Source organism: Acanthaster planci, linkage group LG04 (assembly GCF_054643075.1).
Source record: "Acanthaster planci isolate LZ-2023a linkage group LG04, COTS_SCS, whole genome shotgun sequence".
Classification (NCBI taxonomy): Eukaryota; Metazoa; Echinodermata; class Asteroidea; order Valvatida; family Acanthasteridae; genus Acanthaster; species Acanthaster planci.
Genome location: NC_141780.1, coordinates 6,345,866 through 6,359,931, shown reverse-complemented (window position 1 = coordinate 6,359,931; position 14,066 = coordinate 6,345,866). Strand labels below are relative to the sequence as shown.

The 14,066-nt window shown below is 40.1% G+C and overlaps 1 protein-coding gene across 2 annotated transcripts in view; it reads left to right on the top strand.

Annotated features, from left to right (window-relative positions):
• The first annotated feature begins 1,423 nt into the window (after nucleotides 1–1,423).
• Nucleotides 1,424–14,066, top strand: part of LOC110973723 (plasma membrane calcium-transporting ATPase 3-like) — a 111,342-nt gene continuing 98,699 nt past the window's right edge. For both annotated transcript variants that reach the window (XM_087136240.1, XM_022224760.2), the window contains exon 1: nucleotides 1,424–1,676. The gene's annotated coding sequence lies outside the window, so the exon portion shown is untranslated. The remainder of the gene's footprint in view (nucleotides 1,677–14,066) is intronic.

Genomic DNA, 14,066 nt, shown 5'->3' with positions numbered 1-14,066 from the left:
TGGATCCGTACTACTTTTATGTTATTATTATTATTATTAAATAAATGCCAGTTAAAAGAAAAATGTTTCAAGTTGGAAGAGCAAAACGTCTACAAACTGAGTGACTTTATGTTATTTCGGTGGAACTGGTTGTTTGTGGCCAAAATTCTTCTGGTTTGAAAAAAAAGAATAGCATGAAAAGTTAATCAGATTACATGCATGACGTAGTGTGTACGAATAAACAGTGATTTTAGCGGTCGTAATTTGGACAATGTGCGTCACTGGAGATAATCCCTATGGAAACTTGGCAGACCATTGTGAAAACCAAAATCTCCGATAACCATGGAGGGGGGAAAAGACTGTCTTTTCCTTCCTCCATGCGATAACTTATGGGCTGAAACAATATTGTTCAGAACAATAGCGAAAAAACAGACCCACATATTAGTCACTCGTAAGATAGACGCATGACCTCCAAGGCGGTTAGCGGTAGGTGCTTTAACTGTGGAGTCAACAGGGGCGCGTTGGTTGGAATCCCCGTGTATAATCAGTGTAACCAGTGTCTTTGAAGCACTTCGTGTCTCCTATGTCGTGTTACAGGCCTCGGTCAACGTCCATGCTAGTGCTCGCAAAAAAGAGTTAAGTTCATATAAGTTGTATCAGTTTCGATTTCAAGATTCAAGAGGAAGGCCTCAATAATTGGAAGCCGTGAAAAAAGGGAAAAGGGCGTTGAATAAATGCAATGCACCCCTCTCCTTTTGTCATCGTATGCTGTTAAAGTCTTTTTATGTACAAATACTTTACCGATAGGGCACAGCAGCAAAATTTCAGGATTTTTTCCACTGAGGGCGCAGGTACGTGTACTGTTGTTGGGAGTGGGGTTTTGATGTTGTGTCCTTTTCCCTGACTATTTAAGGGGCAAATGCTTCTTAATTAAGAGGAAATCAAACTGCCAGTGATGCCATTGATGAAATTAAATAAGTTTTAAGTGAGTTTACTTCTAAATGCGACAAGAATCTACCAAATTAGATTTCACATTCATTCGAATTTTCTATAAAAATGATTTTACACTTTGTACCGCTACATGGAATGTCGAGGTTTAAGCCAGATAATTTCCATTCTCATTAGTTTTGAGATTTTCTGGTAGAGCAACCAGACTGCCCTGCGGAGTTGTGTTTTTCCTTGTTTATTTTTTGACTGCCGCGAATCTATAAATAAAATCCAGCAATACGTGGTAATAATTACGCCAAAAGTTTGTCGACTCACAATCACAGGGCTTGGGCCTTACCGCTATGACGTCAATGTTGCCTGGCAATTGTTCTTCGGACGTTGAACCAATCAAGAGCGTCCTTCTATCGATCCTCGGCTTTGGTAGAGAAAGGTGTCACGTGATAGGCATGGGCGGATCGCAGCTGTGCGCAGACGTACGCCATAGGTTTGTGTACAAACTCCCCCACAGCATTGCATTGAATACGCTTCTTCGCTTTCCGCGCTTCGCCTGGAACTTTGAGTGTAGCGAAGCGGAGCTCTGCTTGCAAAATTCTGGTCAAAATCCCCGAGTTTTGCTTTCCTAATCGGCCTTTCTGAATGACAACATTTCATGCACGCGGGAGGGGGGTATATCGAACAACTGGAGGAGTTCTGAGGTAATTCACGAGGTGAAAACTTTGTGCTTTTCCGAGGATTCCGTGTGTGGGCAGGTGAGATCTTGCAATTTTCATGCAATATTAGATTAGGCCTAGATGTACCTAATATTATTATTGAGTAGACCCTCGATGTAGTCATTTTGGTAAGAGTTCCAAATACAGACATCACTAAATTTCCCTACCAGTGGTTAAGTAGCCACCAGAAAGTGACAATATGTCCTTAAATTAAACTTAGTAGTTAAAGTCATAGTTAGCAAGAAAATATTGAAGCATTCTGGCCTTCTAAACTCAAGCTTGGAATTTTTCAGAAATTCAGGCCAGTCCCATAGATTTGCAGGGCATGAAGGGATGTCTGTGAACTCTTTCCACATGGGTAGGCCTGTTATAATAACACGCTAATATAAACTTATGTGTATGACATGTATCAAATAAGTGGGAATATTTTTAAAATGGTCACACTTTGCCAGACTTTGAATGTCTGGTATAGGGCCTACCACTACCAGTGACATGTTACTAGTATGTGTGTTTTTTTGAGGGGGGGGTGGCTTTATACTCTCACAGAGAGAGTTCCATATTCTTGCAGTCGGAGGTACTACTACTAGGTTGTTCTATTTATTGCACTCATGTCTGGGCTAAGGGACAACTCTCTATTCAATTTGTACAGGGATTTGCACCTTTTCCCTCTTTTTTTGCTGCAACATGATAAAAATAACGGAAACCTTTTCAGCACAGTGTGGGAGATATTCATTGCGCGCATAAATACTAATTGTGAAATTTCAGGCACATTTGATTTTAAGGTTAAAAGTTTAGTCAATAATTCAGATTTTCCCCGTAGACTGCAATGTATTTAGCCCCTTTGAGTTTAAACTTGAATGCATCGGCAAAACATCTCGAAAACAGCGAACCAAGGTATCACAAGAGGGTGCACTTCAGTTAGACAAGAGAGGTTGCTATTCAACATGGCAACGAAACGTTCGGCAGTTAAATTCGCTATACCGAATGACCGCTGTACCGAACATTTAGTGTGGACTCCGTCTTGTTCGTTATAGCGGCGTTCCACTGTATCCGCAATTTTGTGAAACTCCCACGTGTCCACGCTGCTCCGTAGCCACCAATTGGCCAATCAGAGAGAAAAACCAAGAATCAGTGATTTCATCTTGACCTTGAGAATAGGCCTACTGACAACACTTCCCTTAAATTGTTACAACCATCAGTAAGTAACAACATGTCATAAAAAGTGAAATTGAGCTGAGAAAATTCTGAAGCATTTACTTAGAAAACACTTCGTTTTTTTCAGCCAAGTCTCTTAGGTTTGTGCACAAGGGCATCAAGTATTTTCCCTGTATGGAACTCTTTCCACTTTCACTTCCATCATGTCCACTTTGTCCCATCCGAATTCCTACCCCAGAACTGTGGGGTCCGAAGTCTACCCCACTTATCCCACAGGAAACAAGCCTTTTTCGCCACAGGCTCTAGGCCTGGCACATGTACATAACGTTTACCAGGGTACAAACAGGGATTTTGCTTTGTACCAAGACAAAAATAGGCCCAAACCATGCCGATTTAAAAAAAAGGTGCAAATATTTCCTGATCAGCGTCCGAGAGTCATGTCATGTATGACTCTCAGATGCTGATTGAGAAATATTTGCCCCTTTTCTTAAAAATCAGCATGGTTTGGGCCCGTTGTTTCTTTCTTTTTTATAAGTTTACTAACGGAAACTGCTGCAGTAACTTGTGAGTGTGAGCCATATTGGCAGTTATCCCTAGAACTGTTGGGTTCAACGCCCGCTGCACTCCCATGTGCGAGCGCTGCAGATGCCGAACCCCACAGTTCTGGGGGGTAGTTGGTAGTGAACTGAAACAGTTCAAAATGGCAAATACTCTAAACAAATTTTCAGGTGACATATGCCCTTTTTTTCTTTTTTTGGAAGTACACTGTAATTGCAGAACACCCCACCACTTGAAATATGTACCCTGTCGAATCACTGACTACTTGGTAAAATTGAGTACGTGTACATGTATTGTTGGTGGTTACCCAAATTCAGGGTCATGTTGAGGAAAAATGTCCATATACTTACACCCTGTCGTAGGCTGTGCCGCTATAGATTTAAGGAGCTCTGAGAACGAAGCATGCAATGCACATGGAATGGGAGTGGGGGAAAAATTTTGAAGTCCACAGGGATTATTCTGTAGCTGGCGCTGCGGATTTAGGGTCAGAGTGCATCAAGAATGACATGTTCACTGTAGGTAGGCGGTCAACTGTGAATCTATAGTCAGCTACGACGTTTGATATGTGAGTGGGGGTATTTTGCAGTTGCCCTTTATGTTTTGTTGTTTTGTGGAGCCAGGCTGGGTGAGGCGTCCCCGTTCATTTTAACCGTCTGGGCTGAAAAAGCCTTTTTTATCTATCCATTTTACAGGACAGAATTTTCAAGTTGAACTCTGTCTAGGAGATGCATAGGAATAAAACCACAATACAAAATGTTCTGGAGGTTGCCCATATTCAGTGGATTGTAGGTGCAATATGGTATCGCAAATCCGTAATGCTGACAACACATGCAGATTTTTGTTTCCTGTTCCTGACATGCCTGAGTAGCACCAAGATTGTGTGTTTTTTTTCTGCAGCACAGCAGAGGCAGTTTTTTGGAGTACAACTCTGTGTTGGCAAAAAATGGAATTATTTTTAACTGGATGAAATCGTCATTTCCCATAAGTCCGTTGTCACAGATTGTGCCAGAATGTGCAAATAAGGTGCACATTAATCTTAGTCTGTGAAAAATGGATGACACTTGGACTACGTCTGGTGACACCATCTTTAAAATACAGCTTCATCATAGAGTGAGTGGCTATTTGTCCTGAAGCCATTTGGGCGTACTTTTCCCCATACATGTAAATCATTGTTCGTGACGAAGTGGAAATGGGATGAAGGGGAAATGGGGCAAGGTGGGGATGGGATAAAGTGGGGAAGGGGTGAAGTGGTGGCCGTGGAGGTAGTGACGGTGCAGGGTAATCAGGGGTTAAGTGATAAAGGGTGGAGTGAAAACGGGTGGAAGTGAGCGACAACAGGGGACTGCAGAGTTCTAAAATGTTCCATGATAAGCTTTCATCTTTGACTAGGCCAACTTGTGTGCCTTTGGCCAGATGTCCAAGTGTAGTGTCTGCCAATACTGTTTCTTCCACAATCTGATTCTGAAGAAACTACATATGTACAGTACAGTGCATGTACATTTAGGTCGATCTTACCTCCTGATTCTTTCACATGAATTTGTACAGTTGCAAATCAGTTGCTTTGTGTGATGTCACACATGAGATTTTGTTCAAAATGGTGATTGTTTCCAAGCTCTGCGCGTGTGCCAATTGGATCCAGAAAAATGCCTGAATTTCCTGAAAATTAGGACGTAATATCGAAAATAAATGCAGTGCACTAGAGCTGACAAACAGTGTACAAGCTATCCCAACTTGTAGTTTCATGTGCATCGAAAGTTTTGAAGAAATACCGTAGTTTAGTGGACATTACACTTGGATGTCTGATCAAGGACACAGACTTGAACCCACTTTTGTGGGGCTACTTTTTGACATGCAGATTTGTACACATACATGCACATGTACATGTACATGTACAATCAATTGCACGTGCTGTATTATTTGTAAGAAGCATTTCCCAGATTTTGATTGAATCGTATTAACTTAGACTAATCATATATGTACATACAGTGTATAACTTTTCCTCTGGCCCTTATTTTAAATCTTTTTTAGTTACAAGTATGTTTTTTCTAATCTACGCTATTTCATGTGTTGTTTTGTCTCAGTGCCGCTTTGCGTTTAGCAAAAAGATAAATGGGAATGAGTGACATCGTGACAAAACTTGGTGCTATGAATTTGCAAAAATTTGCCAAACACATTTCAAACACATTTGACGTGCACATTTTGCCACGATACTTTTTGGTGTCGTCAATTGCATTGTTAGTATTAGCTTTTGCACCAAGTTTGAACTGACCTTGAGTGTAGCAGATTTCTTATTGACATGCATTTCATTCTTGATCAAGCTGATACCATTCAGTTGTAGATCAAATGGGTTGTACATGTGCAGTACGATTATCTTGGGCTCTTCATCTAATGAGTTGTGATTTTACACATATTTATTTGTGAATGTCACTTTGATATAAATATTTCTTCAACTGAATGTACATCATTTGTCACTTGGCTGCCATGCTTGGCGTAATTGTAAACCAATTAGTTAACAGTAATAAAGGTCACATCATTACCTACGCATTTCAGTTCCAGTTAATTAGGAGATGCAATTTAGTAGTGCCAGAGTTGTTAAATCAAGTTGTTAGATAACGGATGTGCAGTTCGAGTCTAAGTACTACATGTTGGTGTGTTTTGGAGCCTGTGCACACAATGTACATGTAGAGTGTACATTGTACATGTATATTTTACACTAGTTTGTAAATTGAACCGGTTATTATGAATGATGATGATAATGCAAATGCCATTTTTACTTATTTCATTTCAATGGATGCAGTGTACATTTACGTGTGCAGTGTCCATGTACACTTGTGCAGTTTGTGTAGAAAAGGCTCTGGAAAGTGAACACTTCCTTGTGTACAGGAAATGTACAGGTAATGTACATGTACTTTAATTAAATTTTAATTTGGTTCCCAATCGACTCTATATTTTTGGCGTGACCATAAAAATTCTATCAGCAAGTTAGAAAAACAAATTAAAAAGAATAAAAATAAATCCTGTTGTCTTTTCTGTCTTCACAAAACACCTCTGAACAATTTTTTTCCCCCTTAAAACCCTTATTCTTATGTTTTTGTATGTAAGTTTGTAAATTTGCAATTTTCGCGAAAACATATAAGCAAACGTCAATGCATTACAGCAATGCTGTGCTGGTTCCCGCCGCACCGTGCCTATGCAAAAGAACGCGTGATAGAAATGTGGCAACCTGTCTATACGGATCCTGTATTCCGGTCAAAATAGCATCGTTCGACTTGTTACACTGCTATAAATTGGCTCTACATGCATGCAACCGTACAGCTTAAGGTAAAAAAAAATTGATGTTGCAAGAATATTTCACAGAACTTGCTCTCTTGTCTATGTACATGTTTGCATTTTCTGTGTGCACGAGTTTACTCTGATGTTGTTTTGCTCATATTTGAAGCGAGCGTGTTTCCTGCTGCGGCACTAGGTTTTTCGCCTACCCGTCAGGATGCATCATCACGGATGCTTACCATGCGATATACAAACATTGTTGGCCAGTTTGCCATTGTGATTACCTGACTAGCTTTGTGCATAGTGGTGTGAATTGTCCATAATTCTTATGAATTGTCGACCGCAGAAATTTTTGAATAGATTAAGGCAAGTTTTTAATCACTCTCTGTGGCAATTTTTGGAAGCTTTTGTCCCGATTCCTTTCATTCAATCAGCAGTAAAAAATTGACCAAAAAAAGAATTTTTTTCGACCTACTGACCCTGTTTTTGAAAGGCATGCACTCAAAGCAGAAGTATTTTTTCTTGGCCTTCCTGAGACACAGATGAGCGAAAGCTGCGTTTGTTACTTAGCATTAGTAGCTGTGTGGCTTGACCTTTGCATAGTATGAGTACATGTACATGTAGCAAAATGTGAAATAAGATTACATACATGTATGCCATGTACCGGTACATGTATGTGTGGCAGCACTGTTTACTGGACTGTTTTTCTGGAAAGATTTTTAAGTTGTGAGTACAGACTACAGTACTGGTATATGGCCACATTTGTGGATGTACAATGTACATGTACATGTACATGCATATACTGGTATGTATGGTTAATGCACATGCCCTAACCCTAGAGTTTTACACGTACATGTACACATCATGTACATGTACAATTGATATGGCTGGGTTAAATCATTTCTAGTATGAATCTTTTGACTGAAATGCCAACCACACAATTGGGTGGGGGGAGGAGTGAGAAAGAAGAGAGAAAAAGAAACTTAAGAGTATGTTCTATCTTTAGTGCAGGGTCTGAAATGAGGTTGCCGGCATTCCGCTTGGGGTATAAATTTGAACTCTGTAGGCTGCTTGCAGCCTGGCAATTATTTACATGTACTGTCAGGGGTACAATGCCTAAGTACCTGTGGTGCCTGTATAATGATGATGGACCCAGGATCAGTGTATTCACTGGGGCCTATGTACAGGTACCCATACATGATTTTTGTTTCCTGTTTGGGGATTTTCTTAGCATACTAGCTGAGAGATTGTGAAAGGATATATGTCCATGATTAACCTCTTTGGTGTACATGTACATGTACAGTGGTAGTAATGTTTGGATTTGCCATACATGTACAGTACATGTATCTTGGGGCCTATCAACTGCATCCTTTACATTATATACAATGTTATACATGTACCTGTGCTGTGTACTGTACATGTACATGTACATGTATCATCTCTCCCACTGAGGGCATCAGAGGATGCCAAACATGCCAAATGCGGACTGGCATGATTAAGAGGGTACATTTGCATATCGCTTGGTACATGCGTAATTCCAGAAAATAGGGGTCCATTTTTTTGTGTCCTTGCCACATCTGACCTATGATTTTGTAAGTCCAGAACACCTTTTCTAATTTTCAGGAGTGGTGAATTATTGCAAATTACCTGCCAAATAAATAGTAGCAGTTTGAAATCAATTCCGATAATACCGGCATTTCCATGTCAAATAAGAAAGGTCAGATGTACATGTAACAGGGACACCAAAATGTCACACTGTTGGACCCCTAATTTCTGGAATTACCCCTCATGTACCGGTACATGCACGTGTATTACATGTATACTAGTAATGTACATGTACATTTACTTACATTGTGCAGATGCCCACCACCTTAATGCTTATTCAGTGAAGCCACATTGGAATTGATCTACATGTACCTGTACATGTTTACCCTGTATGAACCCGTAGGAAGGATACACCTGTGCTACAGTATTAGCAAATCAAGGATTAAATAATGCCAAATGATACATGTACACAAGGAAAGATCGGACCATCATTCCACCGTAATATTTTTGGCCACCCAAAATCAGAGAAAAACAAGAAAAAAAAATCCCCATTTACGGGACCGTAGTACACCTTAATCATTTGCATAGATACATGTAGGATAAGAATTAAGAACTTTAACCCTAACCACCAAGCATATTGTTTGGCTTACAGTACTCAGTACTACAAAATACTAAGTAATAGCCTGAACCTGAAGGACCCAGCGCTACAAATTACTACCTCTGGCTAGGTTACTTCCATTGTTACTCATACAGAGAACAATAAAGCCGTGCATTCATAGTGCAAGAGCACTGTATGGTACATTGTCTTTTCTATAGTATTTTATGGCTTCAGAGAACAATACGGTCTTGTCCTCTTACAAGCGGCAGCACTGATTACTTCATTTTATTAAGTAGTAATTTGTAGTATTATGTACGGTTGGGGTTAATTTAGTATTATATTATTTGGCCTTGCAACTGAAGGAGTCCCTGCCATGACCCACACATGTTGCAGTGATCAGTGAAAATGCCAGGGCAGACAGTTGTGAGGGCCTGTGGATGGGTTTGTCATCCATGGCTTTCATATATAGCTCTGTGAAAAATGTGCATGTGATCTCCAACTTCGTAGGCATTCTTGCAAGGAGTATACATGTACTATTGTATAAGTACATGTACTTGAACCCCCTTAGATCTTTGAACCCCCCCCATCGTTCACTGTTCAGTATCCAAACTGATCCACCATTTAAGCCCCACGTTCTACTGGTTGTGCTCAGCAGCTGTTATCATCCTTCAAAATGCTCCATTATCTCCTTGCAAAAATTGAAGAATGGTGTGTGGGGGGGGGTTGGAGGGGTAAGGTTATTCTAAACAGAAAACTACTCGCACCTTCATGACATTTAGCTCATTTGGTTCAATTTGCACAAATGTGTGTTTTTACATTTTCTGTATGTCTAAGGCTAGTGAAATTCATGTTGTGGTGGCTGATCTTTTCAATGATGCATGATCATTCGTAAAAAATTAAAGATTTTTGCCACATCTTTTTGCTTTGGGATGCCATACACGTCAAAAATGGTGCCGCTTGCCTTCATTGCCAGGTGTTTGATGTGGTGACACAAATGTGTGCACTCATTTCAGTCTGGAATTTTATGACCGACAGTTACATAGTTACATATTTATAATACCGATAAGTCAATTGCACCTGCATGTACATTATGCACATATTTACAAGTGAAATACAGCTGTGTAATACTGTTTGGGAAAATTTATATTGTGTCTGTACATGTATACCGGTACATATACAGAACAGTTCCTTTTGTTTAGGAAATTTGGCGTTGATTAGTGGGACAGAAGTACACAGCGTTTTCAGTCCTGTATAAATTTAAATTAGGTGAAAAGACAAGTCCTCATAACATGGGGGAAAGTATGGGCGGGTAGGCATTCACCGCGTTAAGGGGACAAATTCTTTTGTTAGGGAAATTTGAACCGAGTTGTGGAGACATTTCTGAGTCCCCATAATGTTTTTGGTCCCCACAAAATAGGTGAAATGCCGAGTGTACCGTATGCCCCCACAACTACGGTGTACATGTACATGTACTGTGTGTGATAGTCTAGACCTATATTGTAATTCACGTGGAAGCTTTTTTCTATTTTGTTCCTGAATCTATCCAGTAAATTGTACACTGTTGATTTGGAATGTACATTGTACATGTACATCAAACTTCATGTATTCTGTGATTGGCAAGTCTCCCTTTGAATATTTTTCAAAATTTGACTAAATAGAAAGGTGCATGTACCTGTATGTTATCACAAATTTGAAATGATTCATCAGAATAGGCTGGTGCTATTAATTTGTCATGAATTTTTGTTTTAGTGCGTTCTTCTCCTCCGAAGTTCAGAACTTAAAAGTACTAGAACATACATGTATAACCTCCCTTTCAATTTCATTATGGCCGATCCCATGAATAAGGTGTATCAGATTAGGCCATTCCTTACTTGTGCTTCTTTTAACAGTTTCATGATGTGCTCCGAGTGTACTTTGTTTGAGTACTCTTTTCTGCAGATCTTTCAGGAAGTACCGGGGGGGGATACATGTATGTGTTAGATGCCAAGCAGAACAGAACACCTACTATTTAGTACTGTACCAGTACGTGCATGTGCTATACAATGTATGAGTATATGAGCACGAAAACTCGCACCTAAATGCAACACATTCGAGGCGACATTCGTCAATTATTCATTTCTTATTCCAATTATCTCTTTGACAGAGTGGCCCACACACATTTGTCACTCAACTCCATGGTTGTACATGTATAATGTAAATTTGTGGGCCAGAGCTGTGAGAGCCTGTCCCTGGCCCTGCCAGGAATGCGCCAGCACAGGTTGAAGCAGAAAGGGCAAAAGTTGTGGGGTCTTACACAACCAAGGCCTTCCTCTGTGCCTTTGCCAGGGAGCTGTTCAAAATGGTGTGAGTTGAGAACCGCTGTGGACGTGCACATGTATGTGTGTGGATTGATCTACAGAGAAGGAGGCTGAAGGCACGTTTCCATTGTGCTGGTGTGCACCAGTATTCGATGGGTTTTACTGAACGATAAACAATCCACAGACACATGCAAAAAGCAGAGGGTATCAACTAAATAATAGAGGACAAGTTTTGTCATGATGTGCAGTTTACAGTAAAAAAAATTCTGTCATTGCTGCATTTAAATTTGAACGTGTAGGTGATGTGTGAAGTGTTTACATGTGTTTTGTTTCTGCGACACCAATAGTAATATAATACAGTAATACAAAGAATTTAATAAGAGATGTCTAGATTTGTGTACCAGTTCCACTGCTGAATGGTCAAAATCTGAGATGAGGTGGGTCTACATGTAACTGTGTTCTTTAGTGGTGCGCACATGCTGAATGACACATCGCCTATAAGCTTGCACTACTGGCAAATGTGCGTGAACATACATTAGATGTACATGTATGGATGATCCCTTCTGTTTTCTAAAAATTGTCTTTCAGTTTCTTTATCCCGGTCAACTCGTGGTGACTTCTTTTGATGTGATTCTCCCCAAGTAAAACAGAGCCAAATCTTACCTTGTACACGTATTGTTATTTTGTACAGCAGGTCACAGGAGTACCGGTACATGTACCGTATGTACATGTACAGGTATGTGGGCACTCACATGTATGTATATAGTTGATACCAGATTTGACAAATATAGAGTACCGAAGTGTGACGTCACAGTGAACCAGAAAGTACAGTGCAAACGAATGCAGTACGTGCGGGTGTTGGTCCACATTCTGGTTCTCGCCGTAATGCCTTTTACACACAAAATTGTGCGCGTGACGTATTCACTTCGGTACTTTATTCCAGACATTTTAACTAACTGAAAGATCGGCCGAGCGACACATTTTAGCTGTGTACATGTACGATATTTACCAACACCCAGTACATGTACATGTACCGGTGTATCTCCATGCATGTAAGTTTACACGTATGTACATATGGGGCACATACATACCTGGTACATGTAGTTTTAAAGATAGTGTTAAGATCTGTGTCAAACCGAGAGACTTTTGGTCCAAACATCAGGTGTTCAAGTACAGAACCGTACCATAATTAAGACACATTCTGGCCACCTTTCATTGAGTTGGGAATACATGGTAGCGATGTAAACCGTAGCCCCGCTTTGGAAATCTCACTTTAAATGTCACACGTGTACTAAAAATGAATATTTATGAGTGTCGTGGAAGAATTTAATTGAATGAGGTGACAGATTGAATGTTCCATTCCATGAGGCCACTTCTCCAGCAAACATGTATGGGTGTGTTACCCCAAGGTTCTATGTTAAATGTACCTACATGTAATGTACATGTATGCAGACAGCTACATGTACATGTACATATGCACTTTTGCTACGTGCACAATGTACCGGTACATGTACTGTACATGCACTCTATGGCACATTTTTATTCACATTCTTTTATTTACAAATCAGTGGGATTGCTGGAGTCTGTTTCTCAAGTGTGCAATATGTACACGTGTCGTGCCACATTCAGGCCCTGATTCTGATTTGTGAAACACTGCAAATGTTAAACGGTATTACCGTGGCTGGCCTTGACTCTGAAAGAACACAATACCCAGCATATTGTGTGCCTGGTAATGGTTTGTCACAGTTGTGTACTTGTTTATTTTTGTTATCAGAATTATGCAATTAATTCATGTACATGTATTAGCCTCATCCGAGAGCTGGCCTCCCCAGTTTTGGTAAATTGATTATCTCCTTCAAATTTGCAGTTAATGGCAGTGTTTGCACACCAGGACAAGGGGACACATTGATACAGTTAATATTCCACAGCGCTATGACAACCTGGCCGCGTAATGTAATAATTAATGCAGCGGGCCCGAGAGACTACTAAATGGTATTCTGGGTGTTCTTATGGTAGGGTATGCAATCACATCACCCAAAGAATTAAAAGAGAGAGAGAAAAAAGCTCAAGTGTCCCTCTGGAAAGCATCATCGAAGAGACAGATTCTGGAGCCGGCCATCTTTGGGGGGGGGAGGGCAGGACTCATGACAGCAGCTGGCAGTCTGCTACTCAATTTTAATTTGATTCCGTGCAAGGTTACGCCAGGGCCAGGGTTTCTCGTCGAATGTGCTAATTTCAAGCTCGATGGGCCGCCAAATTATTTTCAATAATTTTGCGTACAAGGTAGGGGAAACCTTTTTTTTTTAAATCAAATTAACACCGTGTTTGTATCGCCAAACTGACATTGGGGTAGTGCTCTTGAAAATAATGATCAGTTCAGTGGAGGAAGAGAAATTATTACATACATGCATACATGTACCGGTATGCAGCTCTCAGAATAAAATGAAATTATATTATTTGGAGTTGCAGATGCATTACCATGGCAATTTCACAACCGGTACAAGTTTGGTCATGTACATGAAATGGTGTTATTTTGAGTTGCAGATGCATTGCATGTACTGTACATCTTGATTTAATAATCCAACAGAACAGCCATACGTATTGCATGCAGTGTTCCTAACAGAAGTCTGAGTACATGAAGCCAGCGCTTCTACAACTACCGTCACATACATACATGTACATGTTTATGTACTGTACAATTCAAAACCAAGCAAACAGAAATTCTTTAATACACATGTCAAATATTGAGACACGTGTCCTGTAACTTGAATCCAGACTTTGGAGACATAATAAACTTTGCAACTTTTCACCCCAACATTCCACAGAATTGTCCAGAACAGTTCATCCATTACAGCAGTAACTTCAGCAAACTCAATAATGTGGACTTCTCAGAAACAGACTTCAGTCCGATCCAATTTGAGAGAAACAGTAAGAAAAAGTTTCCTTAAACAAGTGTTACAAATAAACCATAGATGGATATACAGGCAGAAACTCTTATAGTGAAAA